The sequence below is a fragment of the Egretta garzetta genome, unplaced genomic scaffold, assembly GCF_000687185.1.
Source record: "Egretta garzetta isolate BGI_Z169 unplaced genomic scaffold, ASM68718v1 scaffold215, whole genome shotgun sequence".
Classification (NCBI taxonomy): Eukaryota; Metazoa; Chordata; class Aves; order Pelecaniformes; family Ardeidae; genus Egretta; species Egretta garzetta.
Window position 1 is genome coordinate 3806986 of NW_009259719.1, and position 15459 is coordinate 3822444.

At 35.1% G+C, this 15459-nt stretch overlaps 1 protein-coding gene across 1 annotated transcript in view; it reads left to right on the plus strand.

The window, feature by feature from the left end:
* ERC2 (ELKS/RAB6-interacting/CAST family member 2) overlaps positions 1 to 15459 on the plus strand; it is a 362739-nt gene that overhangs the window by 345099 nt on the left and 2181 nt on the right. The gene's annotated exons all lie outside the window — the stretch shown is intronic.

Here is a 15459-nt window from a genome sequence, read left to right on the forward strand (position 1 = left end):
ATGAAAAAGATATTTTCAGACCATACCTGGGGGTGTTGTATCTGATACTTTCCTTCGTGTGACATTACTGAATTCTATGATTGTTGCTTGACGAGGAGGAGAATACCATCTGCCAAATCCTTCTGGTCTCCATAGCCTGTCAAAGTAACCACTCTGCTGTCAGGCAGTGTGCCACTTTACAAATGAGCATGCCATATTAATGATGTTTAGGACATGTAGCATAGTCAGTGTTATGATTCTTTATTCTGAATCATGCATCACATACCGTAGAACTCCACATGCTCAATAACAGCAAGTTGAGGAAAACCCTTGCTGCTGTGCTAAATTCCCAATAGCTCTGATCTCATGCATCTAATAATTTACAGCTTTTTCCCCACAGGTCTATAAAAATAGGAAACAGCCCCTGAGCATGAACTTATCATGCACTTGTGATGCTGACTTCATTACAGACATTCCAGCCAAGTACCTGTGCTCCAGCCATGATGCACTTGTGTCTCAGGTCAGTCAGCTGGCCAGGAGACATTTCATCCAAATTTTATATGCTAAATACAGACATGCTTTATGCTTTTTAGTACTTCATCTTGCTGTGCTGCATCGGAGCAGATGATGTCACGTTCCAAATAATTTTAGGGATTTTTGTTTTGGTTTGCTTTGGAAAAGAGAAGGCAGTTATTTTCTCTTTTAGATCTCTTTTCACCTTTATCTTTCGTTACTGAAGAGTGATTGAATACACCATTTTGCCATGTTCCATGATACCTGCCACCGATATTTTTTAAATGCTTATCGGAGACTTGGGAAAACTGGGGGTTTTTTTGTGGTAGTTCTTGGTTTTGTTTGGTTTTGTACCTTTAAGCTATTGCTGAAAAGTGTTCAAAACATTCATAACTTTCTTCAGACAGAGTGCAGGAACAGCAGAAGAGGATTGCTAGAGAGGCATTGTTTTGGATAACTTCAGTTAGAACTGTAACAAAATACTTCAAATACCTCCATTATTTATAGTGATAAAGATCTTCAGTAAAGCTATTTAACTAGATTAAATTGATGCCAAAATAATCTCCCTGTTATCTCAGACACCACAAAAAAAGAGACACCAGGAACAGGAATGTGGTTTAACTAGGTCACCACTTTATTACACTTAAGAATTACCTGATAATAGAGGTTGTAGAGATCATTCATACTTCTTTAAGCCCTTTAGGGAGAACCACTGTCAACCCCCAAAGCTTCCACATGTGCATCCAACACAAAGGCTCATTAGTGCTGCTCTTGCTATGACTGTGCTGGGCAGCGGGGGCAGGGGGAGAAGTGGCAGATTCCACACTGGGATATATCCACCCTGTTCCTCAGTTTCTTTGAGAGATGCTGTCCCCCAGTCTATTTCTGATTCACTAGAACTTCTGTGAATGATCAGCTGCAGCATCAAATTTTTTCTTATGGCCTTCTGTGTCCCATCCCCCATTTCCACATCTGTTATGCTGCTGAAAGAAAAAAGAAAAAAAAAGCCCAACATCTCCAGCCTAATGTTGTCATGAAAGGAGAGATATTTGTAAATATTAGAAGATGACTCACTGGAGAATGCTAAACGTTAGGCCCCCAAATCCACTCCTGTTCTATACTGTAGGAGGAATCTTTGCTTTGAGAGGCAAAATAACATTGTGGGCAATGATAAAAATCTATATTCCCTTCATGTATATCCACAATAGCAAATGGATTTCTGATGCACCTACCAATCCAATCAAGCAGGAAGCTTGTTCATGGTTACAGAAGGCTGAGAACTTAACAAGGCAGCGGGGCAAAGGATGAGAAATGCAGACCTTAAAGAATCCAAGGAGTTTCTTTTTATGTTGCTGCTTTTCATTGCTCCTCTCAAAGGTTCTCTGTCTTTCAGTTAGTGATGAGAAAGCTGGGCTGTACATGAAGCACTGTGGCTGAAATCTTATTAGCAGAGCATCAGTAAAAGTAGGCTTTCCCTGTTCCACAGACAGGCTTCAGCTGATAAGAGTAAATGTGTTGCAAACTCCTCCTTTCTTCTTTAGCATCTGCAATTCAGACATCTATTCTGATATATTTCTATCCTAGAGAAAGTTCCATTCTTGATTTGCACATCAAATTAATGCATCTCCTGAACATGAAAAATGCTGTTGTATCTGTTCTGTGTTGCTACAAAATTGCTACTATTACAAGTGCATCAATTATAGATTTCTTCATTAAATGTAAAAATATTTTCTACTGTTTCAGAAGTTGTTTTACTCCATTTATTTTTCTCTCTTCCCTCTATGATTCCTTGCTACTTTAAATGTTCTCCAAATTTAGCTGAAAAGTGTTCTCTTCAGAACCAGACTTTCATTTCACCATTGTGTTAGACCTGCAAAACAGAAGGGCGGTTGTTGCAGTGTAAAGCAGCAGTTAATACAGATTACGTCTTAAATCATGTAGACAAGTTATTGGGAAATCATTTTTTTAGAGTGCTAACTGAAGTTAGAAATTTTCTTGAACATTATTTCACCTTGCCTTGAAACCTACATGCACTGTTGTCAGCAAAGCAACGTCGTAAAGTTTCTTTAGATAACCTTGTCATATTTTCCTCATACTGCGGAGTTCATGTGGTGACACTTTAGTTGAGCTTCTAATTGCATCTGCTCTCCTTATGTACTGCATGTCTCCCAAGAACATCTTGTTTTTAAAAGACTTGTCATTTTAGTAAAGAAGGAATAATTTGAAATTAGCCTTCAGCAAGGATGAGCTTTACCATTGGAAATAGAAAATATTATTTCAATCAAGTTTTATTTTCTGTTCTTTATAAATAGGTGAATCACTTTGGCCTAAATAAGCTGTACTGAAACTTCAACCCTTGTGCTGCATCATCATATATCTGACAGTTTGATTTGCTTTTTGCTTTTGTTTGCAGTTTGGGGAGTTTCTGTCTCAGAAACTCTCTATGTCTCTGTCTCAGCTGCTGTCTCTTTCAGTGGCGTCCTAGAGTTTGTCATGTAGTTGATAAACTCCAGTTCCATATTCCTACCAATTTCAAATCATGCTGTACTATGGGTCGTTGTGGTGGATAATACCTAAAAAGGTGCAACATTATACTCCAAGCCTAGGATGCTGGTTTGCTATCGCTATTGAAGTGGTGGCTTCAGTGTCCAAGGTGGGATTGCTGTAGCTTGGGAAGTCCTCTGCTGATATGAAAAAGTAAGTACAAAGGGCTTTTTTTGAGAGAGCTATAAAGGCTGTTTCTTGAGAGAGAAAAAGAGAGATGTATGTATTTGAATTAATCAGAATCCAAAATTTCTGGCTGTATACATGAAATGCCCAGGAATATCCTCTTTGAGGGGTAAGAAAGGATTTCGCTGTCTTCCTCTGGAAAATCTTGTTGATGACAGTAAATTTCCTAGAGTGAGACTTTTTTTTTTTTTCATACAAAAGATGTGAATACTCCTCTGTAATATTTCTGTGTGCAGGAACGTGCCAACTACTGCTCTTTCACCTGACTCTGGTGAGGCCAGTGAGGGCTGCAATTTAAGGGAAGAGGTTGTGGAATTTTAAGAGATATACTTCATTACATTTGTAGGTGTTTACCTGTTTGGAACATCAAAATGTTTGCATATTCATCTACTGCTACTCAGAATGATGTACCAGGGCTGTGGTGGCTCCCACTGTGTGAGGTCATTATAGGCATCAAAAGCCTGCTTCATCTTTAAAGAGATAGGGCACAGTATGTAGTAGATGTCTTAAAGGTTCAGGAGGTCAATTATGTTGAACTCAATAGAGTAACGCAAAGTATTGAGGTTACTCGTAGAATTTTATTGTTATTGGATTAAGGCCAGAAAAATAGATTGTATCACTGCGCTGTAATTTATCGCAGACTTGCACTTAGATTAAATTGCCTAAATGCAAATGTAGCTGCTTTTACCACAGACTTACACTGTGAAAAACTTTTCTAATCACTCTGGTAGACTCGTGAAGCATCCTGGTGTATTTTGTATTTCAACTGGAAGCTTCTTGACTCTCCATAAGCTTCCTTAGGGTTGCTTCAGAAGAATATTAACATTGTGCTACAGGCAATGAGTATGAAAAATTCCATGAGAGGAAGAAAAGTACCAAGAGCTTTTTCATATCTGGGACTAACAGGCTATTGTCTAAACAGGTACCATTCTGGCAAAGATAAAACAAGTACAGTGAACTGCTTGCTTAGGCATGAATATTCATTTTAGTGTATCCATGTCATAAACCTGATGTTATTGTATGTATTTTATTTTTAATGTGGTTTCTCTTACAACAGTGAAGTCAGTTATTAGTCAGTTTGGAGGCAAAGTATTTACTTCCCAAATGCACCCCTCCAACTCAAAAATGACACCTGCATCATTTTCTTTTTAATTAATCAATTATTTTTTTAATCTTAGAAATGTCTTCCACATAGAAAATGTTTTCCACATTGACAAATGTACTTACTTCCGTTGCTTGACAGTGCCTGCAGACTGACAAAGGACATCCCAACAGTAATCTAAACGAAAATAGAATTAAACCAGAAACAGAATGTGTTATTAAAAACAAAATTTTAAAAAAGGTTTTAAAAGTCTCAATTGAAAAATTGAAGGTTCTTTTCTCTTTTACAATTGTTCTTGACTTAAATAATGCTCCTAGCACCAAGTAGGTGGTCAAATGACTTTCTCCAGTTTTTCTGTTCTAATTTTTCTGGCCTTTGGAAACATCAACCAGACTTTGATTTTGAAGTAATTTGTCACAATTCTCTGTCACTAAAAGAAAAAGAAGCATATTCAGGAAATGAAATATACTGCTTTTTTAGGGGAATGAGAATGTATGTGAGTTATTTTAAATATAAAGCTACAGATGCACATATATTAAAGACCATATTATTATTATTGTAGACCAAAATATTAGTTATGTGAATGAGTTGAGCAGTCTCTTCACGGATTGTGACTGTGTGAGTTTAAGTAAAATTCCTGTTGTTTCTACGTTGGAAGAAAACCAATGGTTTTCATCTCAAGTGATGGCTTACTTTTGCAGTTTTTCTCATGTTATATTTTAATAACATAGGGAAAATATTTGTATCAGTGTATTCACCTGTAAAATTAGTAGTAATAATACTGATCTCTGTGTTGCAAACACCTTCCCATAAGAAACAAGCATATTTAATTGTAAAGATTTAAATACAGTTTAGCAGCTGCAGTCTGACAATTAAATATTTATTGTTTAGTAGTTTAAATAAATGGAAAGCACAGTAATGCACTCCCAACAAAACAGAACCACTGGAATTGTTTGATTCATACACCAAATGCCGTATTTTGAGAGTTGTAGAACTTTGTAGTAGGCTTAAAAAACCTTTCAGAAATACAGTATTAAACAAGATCACCATGAGGGCTTGGCTGAGTGATTACATAATATTTGTAATCACCCTGGCCAAGATTCCTTTTGAGAATCCTGAGACAGCTATTTTTAGAGAAATTTGTATAGTGATGCAATCCTTCATTAAATAATTAGCTTAAAGTCCATTTTTAGACCATCCCAGGAGATTTTGGTAAGAGCAGAAGACTCTGCTATGTTACTGATTCGTTGTGAACTTGGATACTGTGAGAAAATTTCCCAGTTGACTCTTTTCACTTTTGGGATATAGAGCCAAAAATGTAAGTGGAGCTGGCCAAAATGCAAGGTCTTCTAACTCCTCGAGAGCATTTTATTTTTCTACTCAAAACATGAAATTAGAAACCTTTCCAATGGTTTCAAGACTGCAGGTGTACAGAATACTCTGGCCAGAGGCAAAGCTGGTGTTTGGCAGTCTTCTCCAGTCTATTAGTTCACTACTCTGTATTTCATCACGTGAACATATTCCTAATGAAAAAAAAAGGTTGAAAAACAATCAAGGAATTTTAAAAATGTGTAACCACAGTTTCTCGGCAAATTAATCACTAACAATATTTTCTCTTGCATGCAATACATAGAAGTATTTGTTGCTAATGAACATCCAAATATTTCAAAGAACTCTTTCAGCAGCAAAGGAGTAAAATGGAGTTGAAGGCAGCATGTTGCATACTGTTCTAGTTAAGTATATCAAAAATAGTGCTAATGTGATATTATGGCAGTCACATCAAGAACTCGGGAATAACAAAATACCTCAAGTTATATTTTCCCTGTTAGATTAATTCAGCTGTACTGCATTGCACATTTTATGATATTGAAAGCATTTATATTACTGTGTAAGAAAAAGGATAGGATTAGAAGTTGTTGTGATTGTGATTATTCTGGCAGCCCTAAACATTCTTCTGCAACACCGTGCACTAATTAATTGCATTTAAGCCCTCTAATGTTTAACAAGTGTGGGAACAAAAAAGTCTTGCAATGCTTTCTTACGGTGTCTGTAGACATGATCATCTGTAGACCTTGTAATCAGTAACACTGTCCTGGTATCATCTTGGTTCCTAATCACCATTGCTTCTGTTTCTGATGTTGTCAGACTAAGTGAATTTCACAGGGTGGCAAAATTGTACAGAATGCTACATTAGTATTATTATTATTATTATTACTACTACTACTACTGCTACTACTACTATTACAGATCTGCTTCAGAGAAAGATTTATTGTACTCTTGAGTCTAAATGTTACTGCACAGTAAATAGAATCCATGTTATTAAGCCATTCACATGGGTACTGCAGACATATTTGGCCACTGTGCTTTTTCCTCTTCAAACTTTAAACACCTAACTTTGAATAAAGGAGTAATCTGACACCTGTAACTTTTAGGAGTTTTATTTTTGTTACAGTTACGCTACACAAGCTCTTTGTTTTATTTTGGGCAGGTAAGAATAGATGTTCTAATAACTTCATATATTGAACTCTCATTGAGGAAAATGAGTCTGGTTATTTTTTCCTTAAAAATTCTTAGGCAATGTAGCAAAATGGCTATTAATCTCTGATTTTAAATGTGTCTGTTCAGATGCCATTGGCATCAATACAAGCAGCCCATGCATTCAATGGCCTTACATTTACTGTCTTAAAAATCCTTGTAGTTTATGCTTTTCTATTAATGAGTAATATCCTAAGGCAGTATTTCTGCATTTCTTAACACTAGGTTTTATTCTCTTCATTTGTAACCTGAATTTTGAATCTGTATTTTTGAATCTGAATCTGTAGTTCCTAATTTTGCCAAGTATGAGCAGTTTAGATATATATGCAATGTGGAGGGATTAGCATAGGGGTAAAACAGCAGAGTGCCACTTCTCCCTATAGCGCAGTGCAGCAGGCTCCATATGGCACAAGGTAAGAAAGAGAATGTGTGTGTGTAGCTAATAGCCTTTACCTGATCAAATCAGTTAATTCAGAAGAAACAGTCTGTGTTGGAAAAATACTGAAAATGTTGGCAGTGCTCACACAACACTTTTCACATATTCTCAGTCAGATTTCACAATTTATATAGTAAAAGTTGAAGGACTCAAGTCATAGCTGAGTATGGGATTGCTTTTTCCTCCTTATGCTCTCAGAAATTGAAATTCTTTCAGATGGTATTTTTACATAAACATTTTTCCATGAGGGGGGCCTTTTCTCCCTTGTAGCCTATAGCAGTCAGGCCCTGAAGGCATCACAGGCCCCGTATGTAAGTCCTTTCCTGCTTTGTAGTTTGTGATCCACTTTAAAATCGGTTTCTGTTTGTTATCTGTTCAGAGTTTTTTTTCATTCTTGAAGAATTTATATCATGTCTTAAGCATGGTCATGTCTAATGGCACCCTTTTTCACTGGTGATAATCTCATTGTGAATTTATACTGCAACCCGTCATAGCTATAGCTGTCATGATGCACTTTGTTCAGACAGTTTAATTCCACTGAGACTGACAATCTTAAATGGAAAAATTAGGTAATTCAGATGTGAAGTAATGTATATATTAACACTGGAACTTTTGTAAATTTTTATCTGGCTGGCCTGGTAGGTGATAAATGGGTATTAAATATCTCAGATAAGAATAGCTAATATCTCCATTATATAAATGAGTGAACTCCCAAACCAAAAAGTTGGTGGGTTGGGTTTTTTTCTCCATAAGACCTTTTTGAAACAAGTCCTTAAGTTCTTCTACAAAGTATCCCATGATAATAAAGCTAAATATAGCTTAACACTTGATTTCAAGTACAGTGCTAAGTAGCCAATTATTAAAAAATAGTGTAAAAATTAGATGCCAAATTTTTCTGCTCATGTGATAGTGGATAAAACTTATCATTTCTACAATCTAGCATCAAACAAAAAATCGTTATAGGTAAGGTGTCTCTATAAAGCATATCAAGACAGTGTTGTGATGTTATCTCCATTTCGGTCCATATTCCAATATACCTTCCATATGTTGAAATTTTTGTTTTATTTATCATTTTTTTATTACTTATGTTGGAAGAAATACAGTAATTTCATCTTAGACTATATTTTGTATATGATATATGTGTGAGCTGGACTTGATAATGAAATTGCAAAAATTACAGCTGAAATGAATAATTCAGATGTTAAAGATGCTGGAAGGTGCTACTAACCAGAGATTTGCAGTTTCAAAGGTCTTGTTTAGCTACTGAAGTTTCTGATTCATGTCTGGTTTAAAATAATTAAGATGAGGAAGTATCTTTTTAATGAGTTGTTTCCTGTTGTAAAAAAAAAAAAAAAAAAAGAAAAGAAAAAAAACAGAGAACCTTACCTTCTTACATTGCTTGTCTGCAGTTAGCAGGACTGGCTTGGGATGTCCTCAGGCAGCTACTGTTTCAGAGCTTTAATTATGCTTTTTAACCCAGTTCTTTGTGTCTATGTTCTTACATACTTCTATATAATTACCAAGTTTAGTAGTAGGACTCAGACAAATACTTTTAGCATGACTGTAGCCTATACATTACTGAGTATGCTGTATTATTACAAGATATTTCCTGCGCTTCAAGCCATACCTTTAATTCACAAAACTTAAAAAGACTTCAAAAACACAAACTCTAAATGCAGAGACTGCAACTAAAAAGTCAGATGGACCATGTTCAAATCGACATAACTTCATTCAATCACAAGCGTCAGGAAAGTTGAAATTTGGCCTTAGTACTTTAGATAAGTGTCTACTTGGCACTTGGAACTGCTGCCTGTCTCGGTCAGCCAAGTGTCTGATACTGCAGCTGGTGTTTGGAAGACTATTATCCTTCAGCTCATGAAGAGGGAGGCTTACTATGGGCTCTAACTTCTTTCAGGATAAGTCAGTCACGTTTTGTAATCTTGCAAACAGCAGGTGTAATGGTTGTTAATATCAGTTAAATAGCACTCTGAAATATACATGAAACTTCTGTGCTTATTTTCAACACTAAATTATCAGATCAAAATCTTTGAAAATATCTCTGCTGGAAGCTGCTTTCCATTGCTGCACAGGAGTGAGAGTATCTAATTTGACTAGCAATTGCTTTTGTGTTTCACCTGGGAGGAAGGTTGGATTTCATGGAAACTTGGAAAACACTCAGTAGTGTTTCTTGAACCCTATTCTCTGTCCTGTGAAATGACCCAAAGAGCAAGTGTTCTGGTTACATGCGTGTTACAAATGATAAGAATTGTAAGATTTTAATGTAAAACATCATATGAATTAAGTTTAATATATAGCTAGAAATAGACGGGAAAAAGAAAAATTTATATGCTTTCTTAGCATAAAAACTTTACTGTGTTCTTCACTTTATATGCAACATTTGTATCATTAATGAGGAAAAAAATAAAGAGTTAAATGAGGAGTAGCCAATCTTTACTCCAATAAGCTATCATGCACACTTTTAGCCTGCATGCATCCTGTCTCTCACACTTTCCAAGACAAGTCATACACTATAACAGGAAAAGAAAAACATGCTTATTAGCCCATTTGGAATTTTAACAGGAAAAAAAATAATTGTGTTCTTCAATGGAGGCAGGAAACAAAGCAGCAAAAGCTATGTTAAAATACAGTTCAGAGTAAGAATGTAAGAATAGATTACATTACAGGGATGTTATAAAAAGAAAACGCATAATTAAAGCACTCAGTAAAACATAACTCCACCCCATAGTGATGCATTCCAACACCCATACGGTTATGATTATGATAGTTATTTAGCATCTGGAGTTCCTTGTTAGTTAGCATACTGTAATGTTTTTGTTATCTTTTGGTTACTGATGAGTGCTTTCAAACTTACAGTCTTCATAACTTAAGGGTTTGGGTTTTTTTCTGTTGGAATTTTCTCGGTGTCTAAAAACTCACTGCATAAGCAACAAAAAAAGCTTAAATTGAATATCATAATGTATTTTTAATGATTGAAGACAAGTATGATTTATTTTTTAAATAATTAACATTATGTTGCTGGTATTATACTGTTAGAAATGGCCTGAATGATTAGTATAAAGTAATACAAGCTCTGGAATACTTCGAAGTGTATTGATGAATACTGAAGTCCACTTCTTCCATGCAGCTCTAGTATTGGCAAAAGATTCTTTAAAGCAATGGCCAATTAACAGAACCTTTGACTTGTTTAAGTCCTTCTGTCAAAACCATAGCTGGTGGATATATTTTAACAATTTGTCTCATTTAATCATGTGTTGATTCAAGAAGTGTACTACCTTTAAAAAGAATTGAGAGCAGTCTCAAGGTTAGGCTTTTTAACGGCAGTAGCCCTGAAATTATCTTTTTTGCGTCAGCTAGATAATTAGCGAACCAGTGCTCAAAAATCCACAAGTATATCAAGAAGTTTAAGCAAAAGAGGTTTCAACTGAAACTGCAATGGAATCTCTCTTAGTTTTCTTTTCTAAATGGCAAATTAAGCTCACTATTTGGCTTATTATCAAATCATTTATGCAGGATGCATGTATCTCTAGTAAGGTTGGGATGCTCAAAGAGGCTGGAACTAGATGACAGTGATGTTGAACATGTTTTTTAGAGGCTCCAAGGTTGGAACCTGAAGTTGTTATTTTTGATCTTGGAAAAATATTAAACGGTGGTCAGACAACAGAAGTGAAATAAATGGAAACTTGCTGAAGAGTTAAAAAAAAAACCCAAACAGTGAACTTGTTCTAGAAATACAGGCTTTACGTGGCATTTAATTTTAATTTTCAGTGTAGCCTGTGATGACTTGGTCTTAGAAGTCACCATAAGAGTTTCTTAGAATCACAGCATTCTGCATTGCCTTCTGAAATGGCTTTTGGAGCTACTTTTCAAGACTGTCTTCCTCTGTTACACAAGCATAACAGTCTACATTGTGGAATATTTTGTATTTTTTTAATGAACAAATGTATACTGTTTTCACAAAGTCATCTTTTTGTGCAAACTGTTATAGTCCTTTAACAGATTGTGAGCAATGAATGTACTTTGGTGAACTTTAAGGATGTTTGAGGCCAAGTACAGCATTTGCTGTCCAATATTTAATTAACTGTAACTTATCAAACAACGAATCAGCTATAAATTATATTCTGTGGCAGTTAGCAACTTTTGTGTTGTGCAGCAGTAGAAATTATAAGAAATTCTTCACTTGTCTTCAGATGATAACAGTTTTCAAAGAATGTGTAAAAATACTGTTCTGACATGAAAACTTATTTTATTTGGAGAGAGTAAGTACAGAGCTGGCTTAATTAGCAAACATTTTGTTAACCCTCAGCTAATGGAATTCAGGCCTGAAGCACTGGATTCATACTGGAAAACTAATTGCAGTTGCACATGCTTTCATTAAATCCAGGTTAATTCCACTAAGTCTATGCAACTTCTGGATAAATTTGTTGAATTATATAGTCTTAAGCACACAGTTTTTTAGATCCTTACCTTCTGGATTTCAAAGTTAAAAAAAGATTTTATTTGTGTTTTCTAAAATTGTTGACTTGAGGAAAAAAGCTCAGATTAAATCACTTATTAGTGAAAATCAGGCAGACTAGAACCAAATGTCTGCCTCATGAAGATCTCAAAATGCTTTGTGGAAATATTAGCATGCTTATATTCAGATAGCAAGATTGCAAGAAATAGAGGTTCTGTGTCATTGAAGACAACAAGAGGCCATTGGAGAATCAAGGCTAGAATGTGGGTCTCTAGATGTTAAATTCCATGCTTTAATAATTAGACCACAGGATATTTCCAGGTTAGCTCGTTGGCCTTATATCTGCCTCCCTCCCATATTATATAGGGGAAAATCCTATCTTGTTGAAAGTGAATATTCTAGAAATGTTTCAAATTCCATTTAGTGAAGAGAGATTGAGAAGAAAATCCAAAGGAAAGTAATAGCTATTGAATGGTATTACACCTATATCCCAGAGCAACAAATCTTACTATTTTTCCTCATTTGAACCTCATTCATGAGAGTTTTGTTGTTAACTTGATCCAGATGACAGATCAAAGCATAGTTCCCTATTGCCACCTTGCTAAAATTTTTTTAAAAGACAGGTTTAATATTATAGTTTTACAGTTACAGATTGCTGTTAAGCTATTTAGTCTGTTACCAGTCAATCAAAGACTTTAATTTCACTTCAGTAGATCCTTACTTAAACTCAACAGAATTTTAGGAGGACAAGAAATACCTGTCAGTTTTCTTACAGTGCTAGATCATAAATTCTTTGGTAAGTGGGTTAAAAATTCAGTTACACATACCATTCATGACCTTGACAGCTTAGCAAATAGTGATATTGAATGATCAAAGACAACTGTTTCAAGCCCTAAGGGTTAATATACCTGTGCACCTAGATTTAAGCTGCTTTTAATTCCTCTATCATTCCTTTATTTCAAAATGGACGCAGTATTTATTGAATACAGCCAATAAATTTAAAGCAAAAAAATCTGAGAAAACTGTTTGGGCTAAAACTAATAAGGCTATATGTGGTCTGTAGGAGATGCAGTTAATTAATTCTCGCATTTTACAAGTCAACATTTTTTTCTTTTCTAGTATAAATCCAAATTAAAAACTGTTCCTTGTCAGCCATGGGCCTCATGTTCACCAGGCGTTTTCAAAAAGATCTGTTGGTATGATAACTTTGTTGTCAGAGCTGTGGCTATTTAATTTTTGAGAAATTCCATTTTCAGGAAAACTGTATCAATAATACTAGTTTTGAGAGGAAAATGTGAATAAAATTTTGAGCTATATAACCATTTCAGATACAGAGTAACTTGTGCAGAGTAACATATGATGCAAATTAGATACAGCACAGTTTAAATGTGTGTACAATCATCGCTAATTTTCATTAATTGTACATTCCAAGACCGCATTTCCCAACCATCCAGAAAAGTCATATTGAATAATCTATTGTCCTTTCAAAAATAATATAAGAAAAGGTCTGGATGTTCTTGAATAGGAAATTTTCAAGTATGATGAAGATATTGCAGGAAATGATGGCATTGCCAAATCAGTAGGTGATATTTTTCCCTCGCAGTCAGTACTGAAGCAGTGTCCTAATGTGTTGATATGGGACCCAGACCATGAAGATTTACTGTCTGTCTGATAAACCAACATCCTAAAATGTGTGTTTGTGTATGTGCTTGTATGTAAGTGTAGGGGTGTGAAGCCCTGGGGTCCTGAATAGATTCCAATGTGGTTAATTAATTTCTTCCTCAAACAAAAGTATACCTGGCATTTCAAAGCCTACTAAAGATTAAAAGAGTTAGCAAGGGAAGCAAACAGAAGTAATGTTAGATTTACAAGGACCTGAAAAGGATTGTATTGTTCCTCTGGATGGCTTTACTTTTGTTCCTCCTCCAGAAATCCTTCTGTTCATCCTCCTCAAAAGTCCTGCTTTTAAAAGTTTGAAATCATATTGTATTTTGTACTTAAGTCAAAGCTAAGCATACCTGGAAAATACAGATCAGTATGGAAGTATAGCACTGTGACAGTATCTAAAGCAAAGACAATCACAGCCTCAAAATCATGTTAGTTATCATTGTAAAGAGCTAACAAATAAAAACAAAAAGCTTTTAAAAACAGTATTTCACAAAATATTTAGCATTATTTTAAGAAATTAGTGACAATCACAAGTCATGTAAAAGTTTGGATAGTTTGATGATCACTTGAGTGGAAAAGAAATTCTCATTTCACATTTCTTATATATTTTGCTTCCACAACAGGCACACTGAAGGAAATCTACTAAAACATTAACATTTCTTTGTGCACATTTTACTGCATTCTGGCATCCAAAAAGAAGGAACATTAGAAGTGGTTTATTTATATTTCAGCACCAAATTAGAAAGATGACATCATTCATTTACAGTTCTTATCCCATGACACGTCTAATCCCCAACACCTCATTACAGGGGACACTTTCAGGATTGCATATATCATCTTGTTTAACTTTTGCATTCTTTTATGGAATACAGTTGAAAGGTAGGAAATTTAAGGCTGCTCATTGTTAAGAAAATAAACTAATAAAGTGTTAGGAGCTTCCCCAAAGAGGCAGAATATTATGGTGTTTACAGTAAGTGGGTTATTATTTGTCTATTATTTCTCCATCTTTTCCCTTCTTTTGTTCAAAAGCCCTTCCTCTTTGAATCTAAAGGCAAACAGACCAACTATGATGAGTCAGACTGAGTTGGTCTTTTGGCAAAATTGGTAGAAATTCATAGCTGAAATTCATACAGCTGTATGCTTCTGTCTTCTTATCTGGAAATGAGAAAATGAAAGGGTTCCAGGTGTGCAGAAAATAGTATTAAAACACATGAAATGATACCATATAGTGCCAATGCAATTCTTGTTCAAAGGAATCCACCACTTGACTTCTGGAGGACGTTTGTTCTGTAACATGCTGAGCAGATGCTCTTATAGTGCTATAGAGATGCTCAAAAAGAGTCTGACATTGGCTAAATCATGCACACATCTGATCTGTGGTTGTTCCTCTGTCTTGTTCTTGTGGATGCCTAAGGTTTTGGTTTGCTTGGTTGTTTTTATTTGAACTGAGTACATATCCCCTCCTGTAAAACAGTTTTCTATGATCCTTCTAGTGGACATCATGTGAAGTGCTTGAGAAGCATTGTGAATTTCGAAAAAAATTATTTGTTTAAAAGACATCAGGATTTCCTGTGATTCCTGTGGTTCATAGTTTTCCATGCATTAGATTTTGTTATACTTTGAATATTGTGTAATATGATTATTTAGTTTGCTTTTTTTTCCAAATCTTTTTTCTACTTTAGCAAAAACCATTAAAATTGGGGAATTTAATAGCAATCTTTGGGTTTTTACATTTTCTATTAAAATATACTTACCAGTGAAATTTTTCTAATGGAGATTTTGATATAGGATTGTTCTCGTAGGAAAATCAATTTACAATAGTCCTGGAAGTAAATTTACCACATACTAGCTATGGGACACTAGCTATCTCATGGGCAGTTTGAATTGGAAGCCAGTTACACCTGTTAATGTAGCAGCATACCCAAGCAAATGAGTTGTGTTTAAATTCATCTGTTTAAGTTGGTCTTTTGGAACTCATCAGTTTGGGCAAAGTTCTGGGGTAGTGTGTTTTAGCCAGCACCC